The sequence below is a fragment of the Cucumis melo genome, chromosome 12, assembly GCF_025177605.1.
Source record: "Cucumis melo cultivar AY chromosome 12, USDA_Cmelo_AY_1.0, whole genome shotgun sequence".
NCBI classification, from domain to species: Eukaryota; Viridiplantae; Streptophyta; class Magnoliopsida; order Cucurbitales; family Cucurbitaceae; genus Cucumis; species Cucumis melo.
In genome coordinates this window covers 1,120,591-1,143,452 of record NC_066868.1, presented here as the reverse complement: position 1 = coordinate 1,143,452, position 22,862 = coordinate 1,120,591, and the positions used below count along the sequence as shown (strand labels likewise).

Sequence of the window (22,862 nt, the reverse complement as noted above, 5' to 3'; positions counted from 1 at the left end):
ATTGGATCATTGCGTTTGTATCAAATACAAAGTGAGTCGTATTCATAATGTTACCAGGATAACGTATCCAGCCTTATCCCTATAATGTAATGTAGACCATTTAAGCTGTATCTCAAATATTGATCCCTATATGTCTCTACATACTATTTAAGACTCATTAAACAACTTAGGATATTAGTGTACTGGATTTAGGTTATTAAGACAAAACTAATAATATAATCAATAACACTTATTGAAATAATAATAATAAAACTTTATTAATAACGATAAATGGATTATATTTATTATTTACGAGTTTTAGGACATAAAACTCAACAATAACACTGCTGACGTTGCATACTAGATGACACCGACGTACATGACGACATCGGTAGTGAGGTGTTTGTGACGCTGTTGACAAGCGTCGGTAGTTTTCAACTACCAACGTGTTGACCATGTCAGCGAAGAGTGTGTCGGCAGTAACCCTTTGCCAACGCCGTCCTGTTCGCAAGTTGGGATTGCCTTTCACGACACATTTCTCACAACGTCCTTGCCGACGTCAGTTTTTGCGTCAGCTGCGTTAGTGTAGCCTCTCTCGACGCATTCCTGGCTTTTGCCAACGAATATCTGCATCTGCATACTCTCTTCTTCTTGTAGTGGAATATTCTATAAAAAGAATTTTTAAATATATTGATTTGAGAAGAGACATATCAAAATCAAAATTTTCAGCTAAAGAATGGTTTACCTTTTATTTTCCCTTGGAATGTGTATTTTCCCAAGCTGTCACGTTTTAAATATTTTTCTTAGGCTTGAATCCACCAAAAACTAAATTGAAACAAAACTCAAACCTTAAGAATAAAAATTGTATTATATTGAGACTTACTAGCTAAATATGTAACATTTGAAAACCTAGCTGGAAATCAAATAAAAACTATACTCAAAATCTAAGAATCAAACAAATATTTTCTCCTAACTTTTACATCTCACAATTCTCAGAACATTGTAGAAATAATGATTTACAAAGTGATTAAAGAGAGAAGTTAAACCATAAAACTCTTGATTGTTAGAGAAATATTATTAAATGTTAATCCAACCATGCTTGCTTAAACTAATATAAAAATAGTATCTTCTAAATAAAGTATAAAACAGAATAGGTTAAACAATGCACCCTTAATTATATATTCTTCTTTACCTTGGTTGCACTAAATGACAATACGAGAATGTTTCAACGGATTCAACTCATTTAAGCTTAGTGCTCAATGCACACAAAATTTGGTATTCCACAAGTTGGTTTCTCTTGTTCTTGCATGTATATTTTATTTAGAACTCTTGGTATATACTCTTTTTTTCTTTTCTTATTTTAGCTGAATTTTTTCAAAATTGATTACGAAATTTCAGTTTTAGGATTCTCCAAATCATAGTGCTATGACTTTTGAAGTGTAATCACAAAATGGAGTGTTTGTGAAGTCCTTGTATAATTATTGTTATTTATTGACATTTTTTACCATGATGTTACACCCACAATATTAGTGAAGAAAATGTAAAGGTCGAGTACAATGACTTTTGAAAAGTTGATTAAAACATGTATACAGTGCTGCCATGTTGGTTGGCTTGTTTTCTTTTTCAAGTAGAATGCTATTCCTCATGTCAAGCATTTTGTCTGTATTAAATTGAGTTGTGTTCAATAATCTCGAAAATTTATTTTCTTTTCTGTAGAAGATTTTGTCTATTGGTTTCCTCTTTGTTGTCTCTGTGTGTTTCCTTCTCTGTTTGGAAAGCTTGTTTTAGAAAAGAAGTGAACGGAAGGTTTCTGTCAAGAATTTTGGTGAAAATAAGTCATTGGTGTGCTTGGTTTGAATCTAGGACGTTGAGCAAGCAATTGCTAAAAAAGTTGCATCGTGTTCGAGGAGATATAAAGTGATGCTTTCATGGTTGTACTGCTGCGACTATATTATTTATTTTGAGAAAATGTTTTTGTATATACAGAGTGTGTGTAATAGACAATCATATAGGTTTTATATTGATCAATTGAAAGAACAAAGAAAGTTTTTAGTAATTATTGTTGGTTTAGTTGTGATAATCATATGGAGATTATTGAGTTAATAGTTTTGTTATTCTTTGTTTAGTTATTGTTTGTTTAATCTATTCATAAATGGGGGAATCTTTCTCATAGAGTGATTTGACTCGAATAATAGCAAAATATTACTCACGAAAACATAATTTCCTTCGGCAACATCTCAATGAGGTCTAGCGCTCTGCTCCCTATTCTCGTTTTTCAATGTGAAAAATTTTAGATCTCATACACTCGAGCTCAATCTATATAAGTTTGCGCTGCCGATTGAAGTGTCATTGACTATGAAACTTCTCCTTCAATAGTTGCTTCGACCCAACCCTCGTTTGGAGTCTTATACCAAAAAGTAGATTCTCTGATGTAGGATTGAGCTTTCTTCTTTTTAGTACCTAAATGTTCTAGGTGAAGACATATCTTATCAATATCACTCTATGAGGACACATATGTAGTAGTAGTACTTTTATATATATATATAGACACACATATATGTATAAATAGTCTATAAACACTACTTTCACCTCAAAATTTGTTGCTTTGTTATCTAATTCTCTACCTTCTTCTATTGATATTTTTAAAAATCAAACGAAGTTTATACTTTAAGAAAGATTTAAAATAAATAATGATCAAACGAGATGTTAATTCAAATGATGGACAATTTTGGTTATGTGAAATGGAAATGATGGTACAAACCAAACAATAAGAGTTAGGGTTACATTAAATTCATAATAAGAACTTTGGAAAACAAAAAAAAGGTAACATGTAACATGTGCAATATATAATAGAGACGTAAGTAACAGCTAATGCAGCCATGTTTTTGTCTCTGTTATATTGTCCACTAAATTTGTTGCTCCATCTTTGTCCCCTTTTTTTTTTAATATATATTTAGATCAAACACACACACACACACACACACAAATCTTAGGGGTAATTTCTCAACATCTTCCTCTCTTTCTTTCACAAACACATATGAAAGTTTACAAAAATATTTGCAATATTTTATAGCTTTATTTTAATTATATTCACCCTTTTATGTACTATACGTGTGGATCTATAATATTTAATATTTTTTATGTAACTTGGACTATAATATTTAACTTCTCTTGTGGAACATATATTACCATTTAAGGATGGGTAGAGATCATCATTTCTACGTACCGATCATGTGTTTGCTTAAGTACTCCCTTTTGTGATTTGTGCTTAATTCTAAATAAATAAAAACAAAGTGTTCATTCAATATGCTTTCGTTTGGTAAATGAATTGTTCATTCCTTCGTCTCCATCATTACGATATAAAAATCTTCAACCAAAACATCTTTAGAGTTTGGATGTGTATATTAAAATTTGCTTAATACTACTCTTTGTGACTTGCTTTTAATGATAAAAAAAAAAAAAAAAAGTGATCATCAAATGCTTTCCTCGTGGAATGAATCATTCATTCCCTTCATCTTCATCATTACATTAATGTAAAATTTTCGCTTTTAAGAGCATATTAAAATTGAGTGTTTTCCCTTCAAGAAAATTAATTAATGGGGTGGATCATGCCTAGATTTGGGACCATTAATTATAAAATAATGCTAAACAACTACCAAACAATATAAATGTTTTCTTAAAAGTATATCTAGAATCTTATTTGGTTTCTGATTCAAAAATTTGCCTATCATGTATGTAAAAAGTGAATAATTTAAATTATGAAATACTATTTTAAACCACCAATCAATAACCAAAAAATGCCAATATTAACCTAATATATTGAGATTCAATTGATTTAAAAATGATGATTATTAAAATTAAACATTTAGAAATACAATGATTTAACATTGGAGAATCCCCAAAGCATAATAACTAAAATTGACATTTTAACATATAACTTTTAGGAACATTATTGTTAAATGCAAACTTGATTGAGAATATTATTTTATAGTTTGATGAAAAATATAAAGCACCTTGGTGACGATTATGCAATCGACAAATTACTTCAATTACAACCAAATAAGCTTTTAAAAATATATTAATTAATTAAGTATGAATTTTGTTAGCCTTCCTTCTATTACGCTTGTGTGGCTTTTTTGGTTTAGACTTGAATGGATTGTGCCCTTCATTTGGAGATGGATCATCATAATCATTTATCTTCACCATCAAACTCCTTCTGCCCCTCATTCTTCTTTTCATTTCCCCATCACCTTTCCCTATATCCAAACACAAATAATATCATTTTATTATTGAAGATCACGACGAGAACATCAGAAAAAGTAAAAGAAGAAAACAATTATAAGTATAACAAGTCTTCTGAAAGGCTTATCAATCACATTGAATTAAAAAGAAAAAAAAAATTGCAACATTATTGACATAGTCAATTATGTGCTATTTTAAAGTTGAAAACTAACTTTAAAATAATATATATTAATATGTAGTTTAAAATAAGAAAAATAACATATTGAATTAAATTAATGTCACATGATACACATTATAAATGAATTGTTTTCTTAAACCTTCATATATACTATCTTTTTTCTTAAAAGATGTGTTTGTTGTAATATCTCTCTAAACCTCATATAATAAAAAAAAAAATATTTCAATCATCCAAATATTTCTTTAACCCAATTTTTTCATTTAAATTATTATATATTATAATAGAAAATTAGAAAAGTTTGTTTTTTTTAGAAAAAAAAAAAAGAAAATAATCAGAAAGAATCTTTTGTATTGAAAGGGGAAAGGGGTGATGGCTGAATGGAAATAAAAAAAGAAAAGGCCACTTGGTCCAAATTATTAATTTATTATTATAAAGTTAAAAAGAGTTTATGAATTGTTTGTCACGTGGGGATGCTTTTCTCGAGATATGGTCACGTGATGTTCTAAATTAAAAGTATTTGGTCGTATAATAATTATTTTTATGTTTTCTTTTTTCCTTAAAGAAAGAAACGCAACTTCGTATGTAAAACATGACAGTTTATTTGGTCCTCTCCCCCCCCTCTCTCTCTCTCTCTCTCTCTCTCTTTTGTTTCTCTTTCTTTCCCATCTTTTAATATTCAATATTATCATTTCTTATTTTTTTTTCCTTTTATTTTAAAAATAATATTGTCTTTTCATTAAACCAATATTGTTTTGGATGTTGATGTCTTACCCATTTTAATATACTTAAATAGAGTATACATACGTACCAACTTAGTTCTTCAACATTATCATGTAACAATTTAATCAATTTGTAACCCCTCAATCATAATAAGATTTAATGAAGCATTAATAATCTAATCAGAGACTCAACACTTTTATAAAACACTAAAGTCAACATAAGAAAATAAGAGAAAAATTGGCATCTACTTTTGTTTATTATTATTATTATTATTATATTTGGTATTATGAACTAAATTGTTATAATTTTGAAAATACACAAACTATACAAATTAAATTATTACAAACCAAAATCAGTAACCTAACTTGTTGTTTTTTTTTTTTATGAATGTTTAAGACCAAATGTGTCTTTCAACTTAATATATGTTTTATGAAAATATTATTTTGATCTATATACTTTGAAGTTTGTTTAATTTTAATCGATATATTTTGAATACATACGAAATCTAGTCCTTTCGTGTTAACTTTTATTAAAATTGGTTCAATGTACAAAATAATAATTTCTACCAATTTTGCAAAATTTTCATCAATAATTTTTATAAAATTAAAATTTTGATATGAAAAAACATAAAGGGTAACATTGGAAACGACAAGACCCTATTGAAAAAGATAAAAGAAAAATCATTCCTTTTCCAGAATTCATGGATCTCACTTTTACACATTTTCAAAGTACCTTCATATTCTCTTTCTAATATATTGTTATTTTTTTTTTTTAAAACTTTGATTTCATCAACCTAGAGTTAAGGTTGGATTATATCTCATTATTTACATTAGATCATATATTCGAAAAATTTCATACTCTCCTACCAGTTAAAAGCTAAAAAAATGTCTTCAACTAATCAGCATATATCTCAACGAAATAAGATATATATTCTCGACACGAAATTAGAGTTTTGAATCTCTACTGTCTCACCCCTACCTACCTTGTTGAACTAGAAAAAGATTGGTGAATCTACCAAAAGAAATATCTTCATAGCTTCATGTGAACAACCAAATTCTTTGGGCATTGGGAGTTTAGGAGATGGTTTGGGCTTTGCATATAGGGTCCAACGTTATCAAGGGATCCATAAGACATTAGTGTGTGTGTGTGTGTGTTTATGTTTTCTTAGCTTGAAGTTGCATTTTAATTTTATTTTTCTCTATATTTTTAATAAATGAATCACTTTACACCAATATAGTTCAAACCAATATAATTATTTATTTAGAGATTAGAAAATTATTTTTTGAATTGAATCATAAGAAGTAAAATATCACATGCACTATTCAGGTTCATGAATGAAATATAATGTACAATAATCCCTATTTAAAAAAAAAAAACAAAAATGCATGTACAATCACACTAAATTAAATAAATTATAGTTTTGTTTTTAGCATAATTGAACACTATTGGAGACATAATATTCATTCAGATCTCTGTCAGTTGTCTTTAATGAATGTTTTTTTAAAAAATCAATATCATTGGAATTTTAGTATAAATTAAACAAATAAAAATTTGAAGGCAACTATCATATCTCTTCTTTAATATCATATGGTTGTTGAATGGATATCTTAATGATGCTCTTGTTGATAACAAATATCACACATATGAATTATATTAGATAAGTTAACTAAAGAATAGTTTAATAGGTTATAGTGTACACTATCGATATATCATTAAAAGATCGATAGTTTGAATCTTCTGCACCAATTTATTCTTGATTAATAAGAGATCACATATATATGTGAATTTGATTATCTATATAGTGGGTGTAATTGCATTTAACTTAGAGTTTATGATACTGATTATGAATAAGAGTTCTTTAAGTAACTTAATATACTTAATTAAGTTATACTATGTTTAAAATTATTTTAAAATAATTAAAATCACTTTTTATGGTATTTAAAAATCTTTAAATATTTTAAATTAATTTAATGTTTGATTTATGCTTTTAACCATCTTTTTATGCCAATAAAAATTGATTTTGAACCATTAGAAGTCCATCTTTCAAAAATGAAACAAAAGCCAAATATACTCTTTTTTTTTTTTTTACTTTTTATCTTCGAATTTTAGAAATAAACTTCTTTTTGTCATCTAAATTGTTGTATTGGATGTAAGAAGTTAAATAGATGTGGCCAAATTAACCCTAAAATTATGATTAGTTAAAATTATGATTAGTTAGAATTATGCTCATGTTTGACATCAAATCTCTTGTGTATGCACGAGTTGAAATATATTTTATGTCATACCTTTTGTGTGTGCACGAGCACACATATGTTTGAATGTAGTTAGTTATTCGATTGATCAACTTAAAAAAAAATAATATTCAATGAAAAATCCATTTAGTAATTGTTGGATGTAGATTCGAAAGTCTGTCTCATAACAGTCACTAGATTAAATAAACTTAAGTTTTTCTCTCTCGTATATCCAAAATAACGATAGAGAATACTTAGTAAACATTGTAGTGGTCTCTTCATACAATTACTCACGTAAACTAGAATTGTCAGGGTATAGAGAGCAAAAAGTTTCGATTGTAACTCAAATACTGAGATGATAGATTTCTTTCAAAGAATCTCGTTTTTAACTTTACTAAAACCACAAATAAGGAACCATAGTCATACCTTTTTATTTTGGTTAGTTCAACAAATGTTGTAATTGAGACAAGAGATTTAAAAGCTTGTATAGTATCTTCAAATAAAAGAATGCATGCATGTTCAAAAACCGCTAACACGTACAAAGAAAATTAAGACATACCTGAAATTGGCAGACACCTTGCTATCATCACCATGAAAATCAACAACAAACATAAACAACCTGTCCTTAATCCCATCTCTCTTCTTAATTCTTTCTTTCTCTCTTTTAATATTCCTGTGTTTATAAAGAAGAAAAAGAACAAGTTCATCACATGAAGATAAGAGAGAGTTGACTTGTTTTCCCAAATAATGGGGCGGATCCCACGTTTTATCATCCACATTATTGATCAATCACTACATTTCTGAGTTGATCATAGCCATCCATTTTCATGGTCAACGGCTTGGGTGAGTGGACTTTTGCTATGGGCTTAGCTTACTTTACGAGTAAAGGAAAGTGCCCTAATTTTGTAGGGCACCGACTGTTGATTGCTCACGAGTGCATGTTTTCACATGTTTTGATCTTATAAAATTCGACAGATTTTATTTCATTATTATTATTATTATTATTGTGTGTATTTAAATATTGTTTTGACTTATATATATCATACTTCATTCATAATTTGGATTTGTTGTATGATTTAAAGTTGAAATGAAATATGGAAGGGTTGTATTTTGTTGTATTATTTGGATAGAGAAAAGAGTAATTGCATGGATATATATATATATATATCCATATAATTTGGCGTGTTTTATATGTAATTATAACAACGTGAAGGTTATTTGAGATTCTTAATTTTAAGGGAAAGAATACATGTCAGTTACTATTATTGAGTTTTGCTAAATATATCTAAGAATACATTATTGATGTCAAGGATTAATTAACATTTATAATATATCTTTCACATAGTATATATCATATACTCATGAGCTGAAGGAGTAGTTTTAATTTCCGAGAGATGGAAGACGATTATCCTTTAAAGATATACATGGATGATTTATAAACAACTTATTTATCATTAACTTAAATAATTTTTATAACTCTTATATATGTATATAAATATTTTATCAATATATACACAAAATTGAAAATTTTGATAAGCATATCAATACTTTAATCATTTGATACTTATTTATTGTTGATTTAACCATGTTTTGTTGAGTATATATATAATATAAGTGTATGTTAATGACTACCTATATGTAACTATAGATTTAATTACTTTGATATATTATTCCATATCTAGATTTAATTTCCATTCTTAAATATTATTATCGTGGCAAATAATATGTTGGAGTCTTGAATTTGTTTATATAGCACTACGAACAACCAAGTGCAGAGTTTAATTTCGATAAGGCTCTTTCTAACTTAGCTTAGTGATCTTTTGTTATATTTTAAAAAAAAAACATTATCTCTAATAAATATTGTTCTCCCTCTATCTCTTGTGGACGTAGTTAACCACAAAGTTAGTGATTTTGTATATTTGTGTGTGTCGATCTCTATCTATGTTACATTGTCTTTCTTGTTATTTTCGTAAAGTGACAGATAAAAATTGATGGAAAAAACACTAGAGACATGCAGAAGCAAAATTTAAAGGATCGTGCTTTACTCTATATGCATCTAAACGATTTAGAAGTTAACATACATCTACTATGTGATGGACTTAAACAAAGAATGTGGAAGGTAAACGATGTTCTTACCTTTGTAGTTCTGAATTTCTTCTTTAATCAAACGCTTCTTTGCCTAAATATCACGAATAAGGACAACTACCAAGCTGACCTACTATGCTCAGGACCAAGAACGGAGTTGTGGGACTCGGTTATGCGAAGAGAAATTTAGAGAGAGATGGGAGCGTATCGTTTAGGTATTTTTTCAGAGAAAACATCATCATCTTCTCATTCGGTAATGGGAAGTTTTTATATGAAATTTACATGCAAATTGCATGTAAATTATTTCATATTTTATCAACACCTAATCAATTCATTAACTCTTTAATGAAATTAGTGGCTTCAAATTCACAATAATCTGCCACATTTCTCATTAACCGTTAATTAATAAAGTAATTAGTCAAAGTTGACTTTTACAATTTTGACTGTTTCTAAACTTTTCAAGCTTTTAAATATGAATCTATATTCATATTTATTTAAATCATATTTAAATACAAAGCTTAAAGTTTATATCTACCGACTTATATCTAATATATTTGTCGATTTCTCTCTCTTTTCTTAATTCGAACAATTCGAATTACTTCAACATACTTGTTCTTAGTTGAATCCATATGAGCTAGTAGGGAAACCTAATAGACCTATAGATCATGGGCTCCACCGACTCGAGATTAACTGGCTAAACTCTTTTAGACCAAAGTTAATCAACATTCGTAACTAAAGAGTCATTCCACTAAAGACTCTTAGTTGCACTCCCCTCACTATAGATATATTTCTGTCCACCTGATATAACCATGATGAGTAAGTTGATCCTTCACAGGTTGTTCGTAATCTCGGTTGGGTCAAAATCCGTTTATCTCCGAGAGTACATCTTATTCCTTAAGACCCATTGATCCACTATTGAACAATTGGTTTAAGGTCCAACCTGTAAACTAGAATCCTTCTCGGGCCAATGAGAAGGTGGGGCCCCTTGTTCAAGACTTGGATTCAGTCCTTAATGGAACAACCTATCTATTATCCCAGAAGTGGGTAGGAGTGAATTCCATCTTGCACCCTATGTCCCTAGCTATCCACTCGGTCTTACCCCTAAAATGGGAGACTTATTTGGCCAGCGATGTTGAGCTGCCCTCACTTATGCAAATCTAAGGATACTATCGAATGAACAGAAGTTCATAGTTAGCTCAGGATTAAGATCAAGTTACCTAGGTCAACATAAATGAAATAGTCAGTTTACAGTTTACGGTGTTATAACTAAAAGTGACTATTTCGTGGTTCCAGTCTTATGCAAACTATTTACATAGGATGCCCCCACTCCCATGTCTCTATATGAACGATTCAGGATTACATCGTTTGTACTAACTACAGAGCGAGCCGCATCCATAGTGTTTAACCAGAATAAGGCGTCCAATCTTATTCATACCTATAGACCATTTGGGCTATTAACTTGAACTTAATTCATGTTTATGTCTACATAAAGTTCAAGTATATATGACAAACTCAGTAAAATAGCTTCGGGAACTTAATTTATTGGTTTTTAAGATTATAGCATTCAATAATAAGTTTTATTGAATCAAATAACAAAATACAAGTTTTAGAACACAAATTCCAACAAAAGTAGTATACGTCATTCATAGTAATACTGTAATTGTCATATATTTATTGTTTAAGTATTAATAAATAAATAAATATTGTACTCTGGTCAATATTTTATGATTTATCTAGTGAATACAGATTTTTAATTTAGAAATTCATCCAAAATTAAACTTATTGTTTACTATTAATTTTTGTGAAAGTAAGATGTACAACGGAAGAGATTGATTTTTTAGAAGTATAATATGACTCTTCCTATGTTTCACTATACAAATTGATAAATTATAATTGAGATAAATAGACAAGTAAGTAATTAAGTTCACCTGTTCAATAACTATGTGAAATACAAATTCACTTAATCATTGTAAGCTTTACTTTTTATATAGGGATTTTTTCAAAAATATAAAAAAGAGACAAAATATTTATAATTTTAAAAACAGAAAAAGTCTATAGGTCCACCGTGTAAAATACCAAAAATATCCCGTCAACCACGCCGTCAACACTGCGCGCGTAATATATTTGCGATCGTTTAGATTTGGTTATTATTTGATACACGATCGTTTAGATATGGCTACAATTTATATTTTCAATTCTATCGTTTAATTTTGTTACAGAATCGTTTAGATTTAGGGACCCAAATCTAAATGATTTTTTTTTTTAAATTTGGTACACGATTTTTTTAGTTCTTTTGGTACACGATCGTTTAGATTTCTTTACACGATCGTTTAGATTTTTTACACGACCGTTTAAATTTATTTACACGATCGTTTACTTTTTTACACAATCGTTTACATTTAGCTACTCCAGTCCAAATGATTTTTTTTTCAATATTTTTTCAAGATTTTCTATACACGATCGCACGATCATTTACTTTTTTAAACGATCATTTACATTTGGCTACTCCAATCTAAATGATTTTTTTTCAAAATTCTATATACACAATCTTTTATTTTTTTTTACACGATCGTTTACATTTGGTTACTTTAATCTAAATGATTTTTTTTCAAGATTCTTTATACACGATCTTTTAGATTTTGCTTACCCAAATGTAAACGCGTAAAGAAAAAGAAAGACGATGGAAAAAAATCGCAGCGAAAAAAAGAAGAGGAAAAGTAGAAAGACGATGGAAAAAAATCGAAGTGAAAAAAACGAAGAGGAAAAGAAGAAAAACGATGAAAAGATTAAACGACATAAATAAAGAATTAAAAAAAAAGAAAGATGATAGAAAGAAATCGCAGAAAAGAAAAAGAGAAAAGAAGAAAGACAAAATCGTAGGGGAAGACGAAATAACAGAGCAAGACGAATCGCGATGAAGAAAAGAAAGATGGAAGTGCAAACCTGGAATATTCAAAAAAATGACTAACCTTATAGATTTTGTTACATGGGCCGTAAATAGTTTAGACTTTTATTACATTTATGTAAGTTTCCCATATATATATATACATATGTACATATGTACATACATATGTACATATATATATATTATGTATATATGTAGATATATATAGATACATACACACAGCCAATAATAGCAACTAGTAAAAATAATGCATGTAATCTTTTCAAAAGTCTTAAATTGATTCGATGAATATAATATAATGTAATTCAAAAATTTTATAAGATATAGAAAAGTATTATTATAATTAAAAATCACTTTAATTGAAAAAGATATTTGAGATAAGAAAGAATATATTTATCTACAAACGGCTACAAATCTGGTCAAGTGAAATGAAACTAAGTCCACACATTTTCATTTTCAAATAAATATTACAAAAAAAAAAAGCATGGATTGTTCACATCCCATGACTACTCGAGCCAAGTCAAACATTTTCAAACCAAAAGCATGGATTCACTCCTCTTCTGTTAATTAGGCTCTTACTGAACTAACCAAGGTTCAGGATGCCATAGCCACACCTCAATGGCAACAAGCAATGGATGCTGATATAATGCTCTCATTAAGGCTCAAACATGGTCTTAAGTACCACCGACTTCATCTCAAAGTATCATTGGTAGCAAGTGGGTATTTCGACAAAAACGAACATCTTGATGGGTCTATTCATTGCTATAAAGCTCGTATAGTTGCCAAGGGGTTTCACCAAAATCCTGGAGTGGACTTCTTTGGGACTTCCAGTCCTGTAATCAAAGTATCTACAATTTATGTTGTTTTGAGTGTTGTGATATCCAAAGGATGATCTCTTCGGCAACTTGACTTCAACAATGCTTTCTTAAATGGTAAACTTGATGAAACAATATTCATGACACAACCTCCGAGGTATGTGAACCCCTCCTATCCTAATTATATTTGTAAATTGAATAAGGCTATATGTGGCTTGAAACAAGCTCCTAGAATGTGGAATGTTACTTTGACTCAGGCTTTATTAAATTGGGATTTTATCAATTCTCGTTCATACTCTTCTCTATTCATTTTTCGACGCCACAACTCTGTAATTTTGTTACTGGTTTATGATGCTGATGTGATAGTGACTAGAAATAATAACTCGTTGTTTAAGAACTGATTACTTCTCAGGATAAACAATTTGCATTGAAAGATTTGTGTTATCTTAGTTATTTTCTGGGATTTCAGGTTAATTATTTGGATTCAGGTTTCATTTTAAATGAAGAGAAATATGTTACTAATCTTCTTCATAAGCTTCAACTACATGATTTGAAACTTGCCCCGTCACCCAATGTAGTGAGTGAAAACTTGTCGACTCTTTAACATTCAGATATTATATAAAATATAATAAAATTTCAAATTATATTTTATAAACCGAAATATTTGATAATTTATATAAAATTATATAAAATATAATAAAATTTCAAATTATAGAATCAAAATTTTGTTATGTTTTATAAATATTTTCAACAATTTTAACATTTTCCGTAATTCTCTACTTTCTTTGTTTAAGAAAATAGAGATGAAAAAACGAAGATAAATTCTTTTCACACAATTTTGATTTAAATTCCCTTTTATCACACACACATATATATATATATATAGTTCATTACCATACTATAATTTCAACATTTATTACATTAATTTGATAATTTATATTACTCCATTCGATCTACATAAAATAGAATTATTATATAAATTAACGATTATATAATATTTAGATATAGTACTATTATTGGTTCATGCACAACATTATTTCTCTTTTAAAGCTTTTTTGCTGATGCTTTCTTCTTCCTCTAACAAGAAAAATTCTCTTTAGAGATTTTTCTTGATGCGGTGGCCCTTGACAACGCTAACCTCGAACTGTTGTGATGGAGGTGGGAATGGATCATGTCTTGGATTAGCTCCAGGATCAGGGTAGTCATTTATCATATATGCCGCTTCTTGGTTTTCTGACATGATATTAAGATTTTATTTTTCTATACATTATTATACAAATCTAGACTATTCAACAGTATGTTATAAATTGGCAAATTTTGCGTACCTGAATGGGGTATGATCCGAGCCGAGGTAACAAGAACAAACGAGAGCAGAAGGAAGAGGGCGAGACGAGCTTTGGAGTAATCCATGTTAGTTGTTGTTTTGTCTTTGTTTGAATGATTGGTAATGGGGATTAGGAAGCCAAGAAATCAAAATATATATAGTATGTGAAGGGTTTATTCTGTTGAAAATTGGTGAATTTGAATGAAGTATTGAGCAAAAATGGACAAAATGTGTTCTTAAGTTTGGTAAGTTAGAAAAAAAGGACAAAACATATTTGTAATGTGAAACTTACAAACCTAATATCTTAATGTACATACATTCTTTAGTTAAACTCCGTTTTGTTGTTGAAACGGCTACTATAAAGCTTTTTGCTAATTTTAGAAGGTTGTTCAAGAGTATGGGTCCACCTAATTAAACATAGTTTGTGAATAAGAAAAACATGGATAATTATCATTTAAATCGATATGATCGATCCTAGCTCAACCATCATAATATTTACACATTAAGACTTTTCTTTAGAAGTCTAAATGAGAATAGCCCAACAAACCACATCAAATATTTTCTATCAGCCTCAACGTTAGAGGTTCAAAAACTTCACCCCTACATAGACGTCTTTCGAGAGTGGCTCCTTGTAACTAATTGAACAAATCACTATATATATGTGTGTGTATAATATAAGTGTATTTTATCAATATATATGTAAAATTGAAAACTATGATAAACATATCAATATTTTAATCCTTATACCTACTAATTATTTGTTGTTGATTTAACATGTTGTTGAGTATATATATAATATAAGTATATATATGTCAATGACCACGTAGATAACTATTGTTTTAATTAGTTTGATACATTATTTCATTTTTAGATTTAATTTCCAGACGATTTTTAATTAATATTATTATCATGGCATTTAATATGTTGGAGTCATGAACTCATTATGTAGCACTAAAAACAATCAAGTGCAAGGTCTCGTCAGAGATTAGAAAAATGTAATATATAAACTCTGTGACTTAGTTTTAGTGATGATGCATTGTTTGTCTAATAAATATTGTCTCCTTCTACCTCGTAGACGTAGTTAATAGTACAAAGTTAGTACACTTTGTATATTTGTTTGTTGATCTCTATTTCCGTTACATTGTATTATTTGTTTGTTATTTCTGCAATGAATTAAAGATGAGAACGGTATAAAAAATTCATAATGATACTGTAATCTTCTTTCATGGTGCAATAATCGAAAATAAATAAATATGGTATGCTCCTGGTCATTATTTTATGATTTATGTAATGAATACATATTTTTAATTTAGAAATTCACCTAAAATTAAACTTATTGTTTATTATTAATTATTTGTGAAAGTAAAGATTTATTATTATTAATTATTTGTGAAAGTAAAGATTATTTGTGAAAGTAAAGATTAAAGTAAAGATTAATTGTTTATGACTTCATATGTTTTTCTATACAAATTGACAAATTATAATATGAGATAAATAGAAATGTAAGCAATTAATTAAGTTCAACTTTTCAAAACTTTAGATTATATGAAATACAATTCACTAAGTCAAATATATTTACTTATTTATATATCTTTCTTCAACCAATAATAGCAATTAATCTCGTCAACAATCTTAAAATGAATATAATGTAATTCAAAATCTTTATAAGATTAAAGAAAAATAGCTATTATAATAAAAAATCACTTTAATGAAAACGATATTTGAGATAAGGAAGCATATATTTATCTAAAATCAATGGTTACGAATCTGGCGAAGTGAAATGAAATCAAATCCACACATTTTCAAACAAATTTTAAAAACAAAAATAAAAGTATATATATATATAAAAAAAAGGCATTGTAAACCAAATTTTATAAGAATATAACAAAATTTCAAGCTATACAAAATAAAATTTTGTTTTATAAATATTTTTAACAATTTTATCTTTTACCGTAATTCTCTATTACTTTCTTCGTTTAAGAAAATAGAGAAAAAAAAAAGTAGGATAAATTATTATCACAAAATTTTGATTCAAATTCCCTTTATCATATATATAAATATATATATATATAAATATATATATATATATATATATATATATATATATATATATATATATTTATATTTATAAATAAGTACAACCTTGGATATATATATTGTTCATTACACCATACTATTTTTTCAGCATTTATTACATTAATTTGATAATGCATATTACTCCATTCTCAACGCATATAAAGGGAATTATTATATAAATTATCGATTATATATATAGTATTATTATTGGCTCATCCACAACATTATTTCTCTTTTCAAGCTTCCTTGCCGATGCTTTCTTCCTTCTCTAATGAGTAAATTTTTCTTTAGGGGTTTTTCCTGATGTGTTGGACCTTGACAACGCTGACCTCGAATTGTTGTGGCGGAGGTGGAAATGGATCATGTCTTGGATTAGCTCCTGGATCAGGATAGTCATTTATTGTATATGCTACCTCTTGGTTTTCTGATATGATATTAGATTTTAGTTTTCTATACATTATGTAAATCTAAACTACTCAACAATAGGTTATAAATTAGCATATTTTCTGTACCTGAATGGGGTATGATCCGAGCAAAAGTAACGATGGCAAACGAGAGCAAGAGGAGGAGGGCGAGACGAGTTTTGGAATAATCCATATTTATTGCTGTTTTTTCTTTGTTTGAATGATTGGTAATGGAGATTAGGAAGTAAAGAAATCAATATATATATATATATTGGTAAATATATTTACGCAGAGAGAAAAGAATAAACTATGTGAAGGTTTTATTCTGTTGAAAATGGGTGAATTTGAAAGATGTATTGAGCAAAAAGGGACGAAATGTGTTGTTAAGTTTGGTAAGTTAGAAAAAAAAGGACAAAACATCTTTGTAATGTGAAAACTTACAAACCTACGTACATTATTCTTTAGTTAAACTCGATCTTGTTATTGAAACGGCTACTATTACTTTTTGCTAATTATAGGAGGTTGTTGAAAAATATGGGTCCACCTAAATCTAGTTTGTGAATAAGAAAAACATGGATAATTATAATTTAAGTCGACGTATTTTATCCTAGCTCAACCACATCACAATAATTATACATTAAAACTTTTCTTTAGAAGTCCAAATGAGAATAGCTCAACAAATCACATCAAATATTTGCTATCAATCTCAACGTTAGAGGCTCAAACTTCAACCCCACGTAAACTTCTTTCGAGGGTATAAATTTTTCATACCCATATGTTGTTATATTATACGCAATCCATCAAGCTCCATCGCGTAAAATATGTAGATTCTTATTCTAATTTCACATCAAATATTTATGTTTCTTTTTTCCTTAAAAGAAAAGAAGAGAGAAAAACAAAAACAAAAGAAAGAAAGGGAAGTTGGTATGTAAAACATTGAGAAATTAATTTGGTTTTGTGTGATATGTTTTTTCTCTCTTTGTTTGCCTCTTTCAATATTAAATATTATTATTATTTTATTTGAAAAGAAAACAAAGTCTTTTCATTAAACCAATATTGTTATGGATGTTGATGTCCTACCAATTTTAATATACTTATTCAAATATACTACTACTATATGTAACTATTTAGTTTCTAACTTAAAAGATCAGTGATAATAAGATTTATTACATTAATAAACTAGTTAGATGTTGAAACATTTCATAAAAATACTAAATCAATATAAAAAAAAATAAAAAAAAATTGGAATGCTTGCAAAAATAACAAAAAAAAAATTATGAAAATAGAGTTCATGTCACTATATTTTTTAAATTGCAAAAGTAACAAACTTAAAAACTCAGCCCAAAATCATCCATGAATCTGAAAGGAAAAGACGAAATTAGCCTCGTTTCAAATTTATTGTGTGCTAATTCATTCTTCTTCGTCTTAATTTGGATAGCTCTCAATTTGGATAGACTTCTGATAGCCGTCTAATATATTTAATTACTTTGTGATAGTCCTCTAATAATACATATATATGTGTTGTTTTAAATTTAGGTAGCCCTCTAATAGTTTTATTATCTGTCTGACAGACTCCTGATAGTCATATATCAAATTAGTTTGTGATAGCACTCTGATACATATATGTTGTTTTAAATTTGGATAGTCATCTGATAGTTTTCAATATTTGTTTAATAAGCTATCAAATTAGTTTGTGATACCTATCTAATAGACCTCTAATTGTGTTATCTAATTGCTATTATATATTTATTTGTGATGAATTCCAATATTCAAACCATATATATCTTCCCTGTAACTCAATAAATAAAGTCATCAACTATTCTACTAAGATTGAATGTAACTCAATAAATAAGGTCATCTACCAAAATTCAATCTCAATCTAATTCACGTCTTATTAACATGTGATTCATATATGATTGAGTTTTTAAACGTTAAAGACATCTAATTAAATTAAAACCAATTATATATTTACAAATAATTTTATTTTCATAATTTTTAAGACACGTTGCCCAAGAAAACACACAATTAAAAAGAAAAAAGAATTATTTTGCTAACATTAAATATTATTGTTCACAAATTAAAAATACTACTCAATCTGAATATAAACTAAAATTTTAGAAAAAGGTCAAATTTGCCAAAAATAGACTAAGATTTGGGATATATAAAAGGATTTCGGTGTTAATCTTACTCCTCCAACATATCAAATCCTTGACAAGCGAAACGATTTTGAAAACCAGGTGAAAGCGAGAGCGATGCCATAACCGGTGGGTGTCGCTGGGTATGAGTGACGCCAATCATCACATAATGGAAACTAGGCGGTGATTGATTGGTTGGACGTGAAACAGAAAGAGAGCGGCGCGACGATGGTTGGGATTGGGAAGCGAGAAGAAGTGGCAATGACTGAAACGAAGATGGCGGCGTCACTTCATCTTAGAGGCGATTGAAAAATGGAAAGATTAGGGGGGGAGGTTTGGGGCCGTGAACACACAAGCAAGAAGAAGAAGAAAGAATCTTTCTTTTTTTTTTTTACTTCAAGGTTAAATTTGGAATTAAAAAAGACAACATAAAATATCATACGACTAAATTAGTAGATGAATAAATTTTATTTACTATTTTGTTGTAAAATGAGTGACATGAAAACTATTTGTGAAACTTTTTTGCCATCTAATTCAAATTCTGAAAGAAAATAGGCATATTTGAATTGTTACAAATTTAAAAATACATAGGCCAAATTGTTATAAAATTGAAATTATGGAAGGAAACTTGCTAAATCATTACAAACCAAGGTTCGGTAACTAAATTGTTACTTTTATGAATGTTTAGAGACCAAATGTGTTTTCTAGCCTAACATATATTTTATTACAATTTTACTTTGGTCTATATGCTTTGAAGTTTGTTGTCAATATATTTTGAATACATACGAAATCTAGTTCTTTCGTGTTAACTTCTACTAAAATTGATTAAATATATAAATATAATAATTTCGATCAATTTTATAAAATTTTCATCAATATTTTCATAAAATTGAAATTATATATGAAAGGTCTTTTCCATCCACGGTTTAATTGGCGTGGACAATTCTAGTGACATAATGTCAACAACGTGGACAAAGGAAAAGGCGATAGGATTTTGGCTATGAAGCGTGCCCACACAAAAAAAAAAATATTGACAGAAGTTCTGCTGATGTTTTTCACAAGATCTTTACACGTTTCTCTACATCGGCAGAAACCAAAATTCTTGTAGTGTAAGCTTATAAACTTCGAGAGATTTTATTTCAATATTATTATTATGTGTATTTAAATGTATGACTTGTATATATATCATATTTCAATTATAATTTGGATTTGTTGTATGATTTAAAGTCGGAATGAATATGAAAGGGTCGTGCTTTGTTGTATTGTATGGAAAAATGAGTAATTGCATGGATATATATATATATATATATATATAGTGTATTTAGCATGTTTTATAATTAAGTACTTATGACAACTAACGTGGAATATTACTTGGGATTCTTGACTTTAAGGGAAAGAGTACATGTCAGTAACGATTGAGTTTTTCTCACCAAAATTTAAAATATATTTGTCAAAACCTCAATAGATATTCGTGAATATATCTAAGAGTTCAACAATGTATTAAGGATTAATCGATATCTCTAATATATCTTGGAGTAGGTGTAACTTTCTAGAGAAGACTATTATCCTTTGAAGATATACATTAACTAAATAACAAATTGCATGACTTGACTTATTTTAGAAGTAAAAACAACTTAATTATTATTAATTTAAATTATTTTTATAAATTTTATACGTACATAAATATTTTATCAATATATATGTAAAATTGAAAATTTTGATAACCATATAAATATTTTAATCCTTATACTTCCTTAATTTGTTGGTGATTTAACATGTTGTTGAGTATATATATAATTAAGTGTATATATGTAAATGACTACGTAGATAACTATAGTTTTAATTACTTTGATATGTTATTTCATTTTTAGATTTAATTTTCAAACTATTTTTAATTAATATTATCATCATGGCAAATAATATGTTGGAGTCTTGAATTCGTTATGTAGCACTACAAAAAATCAAGTGCATCGTTAGGGATAAGAGAAATGCAGTATATAAACTATGTTGGAAGTTTGCCAAAAAGATTTATTAAGAATCTTTTTATTATTATTAATATAGTTAAATTTTAAAAGACAAAAAGATGTTCCTAAATATTAGGAATCTTTGGATAAGATCTTTTCGATATAAATAGTCTTACTTGACGTGAAGATGATAGATTATTCAAGCGAAACTATTTTCTAAACTGATAATAAGAATTCGCCTGAGACAAGATCGCCAGTCATACACAGTGAGAAAGGTAGTGATGACCATTGATGATTATATCTTAGGGATGCGTATTCATGGATGATACTGATACGCAATATGAAGGAAGGCTCGACTTTTTATAAATCTGATGAAGAATTCAAGGGGAGCAGACTATTGTCTTCAAGAAGATTCTTACATAAATTCAGGGGGAGCCTGATTGAATCTATGTGTCGTTTTCATTAAAGAAAAAGTGATACATATAAGAAGGAAGTACCTTAGTGTATTGATTGTAGTTCGACTCAGTTGAATCTTAATAATATTACTTATCTAAGCTAGATCAGCTCCCCAAACGTAGGTGACATTCATCGAACTAGGTTACCAAAAGTTCCCTATGTTATTTTTCTTCCGCAGTTACTTAGTTATTTCTATTGTTATTGTAACGCCCCAAAGTAAGTAAATTTTAATGTTAATTATCTTAAGTTTAATTTTGACCATGTTAAAATTATTTTGGGTATTATTTGAATTAATTATTGAAATTATTTGTTTTTGTAAAAATCAGAATTAATTAGATATTTTTTAGAAAATATTTAATTAATTATTTGAGATTTGGAACTCTTGGTGTAAAGATTTGATTTAAGTAAATATTATTGGTTGATTTTTATGGTTGAAGTTTAGAGAATTCTGGATAATTATATATGTGAATATATAATTAATTTGATTAGTAAAAATAAGAATTATTATATTATGAAAACAATATAATTAATTAAGAAATTTTGATATTATTTTGAGAAGAAGAGAAAAAGAAGATAAAAAAGTGATGATTTGGTGGGAAGAGTTAAAAAAGAGAGAGAATATTTTAGTTTAAAAAAGAGATTTGTTTGGTTTTAAATGAAGAGATAAGGAGTTGATTTATTTGGAAAAGGAAAAGGAAAAGGAAAAAAGAAAAGAAATAATAATAATTATATTATTATTTTTGTTCAAATAAGACCTCGTAGTGCGTGCATTACTATTCACCTTCTCCTTCGTTGTGAAATCATATTTCATCATCTCTTTACCTTCATCAAAGGAAAGCCCTAGTTACCACCAATCGTCGACGCCACACGTCCTCTTGCCGGTTCTCTTTCTTCGTCGTCGGCCACCGTGAAGCTTCATCGTGCAATTACCGTCGCATCTTCCACCGAGCTCTTCGTTCATCTCTACCTCGCGCACCAGTCAGCAACCGTTGGCTGTCGTTCGAATCGTCGTCCAACTCGTTACCACGTTTCTATAAACTGTCTGAGCCGCGCGCGAGCCATCCATTGTTCATTAGTCGTCTAGTCAAGTTGACTTCCAAGCTGTCAGCCGAGCCTCACGCAAGCCACACGCGAGCCGATCCTTCCTTGCAAACCGCACAAGCCGTCCGCACAAGCCGCTTTTTCCTTGCAAGCCGCGCAAGCTGTCTACCCGAGCCGCCCCCTTTGCAAGCCGCCTAGCCTCTTCCACTAAGCCACATAAGCCATTTTCCCTTTAGCCAAGCCGCAAGCCTAGTTTTTGGGTCTTTTACACCTATTTTTGGTAAGTTTGTTTGGGTTTTGTTAATGC

General features: G+C 28.6%; 1 long non-coding RNA gene across 1 annotated transcript; it reads right to left on the bottom strand.

Annotated features, from left to right (window-relative positions):
• Window positions 1–16,473: 16,473 nt before the first annotated feature.
• LOC127144438 (uncharacterized) lies at window positions 16,474–17,273 on the bottom strand. Its single transcript, XR_007816063.1, has 2 exons — window positions 17,068–17,273; window positions 16,474–16,979 (listed from the first exon to the last, which is right to left on the bottom strand). It is a non-coding gene; the product is annotated as an uncharacterized LOC127144438 (long non-coding RNA).
• Between the last annotated feature and the right edge of the window lie 5,589 nt (window positions 17,274–22,862).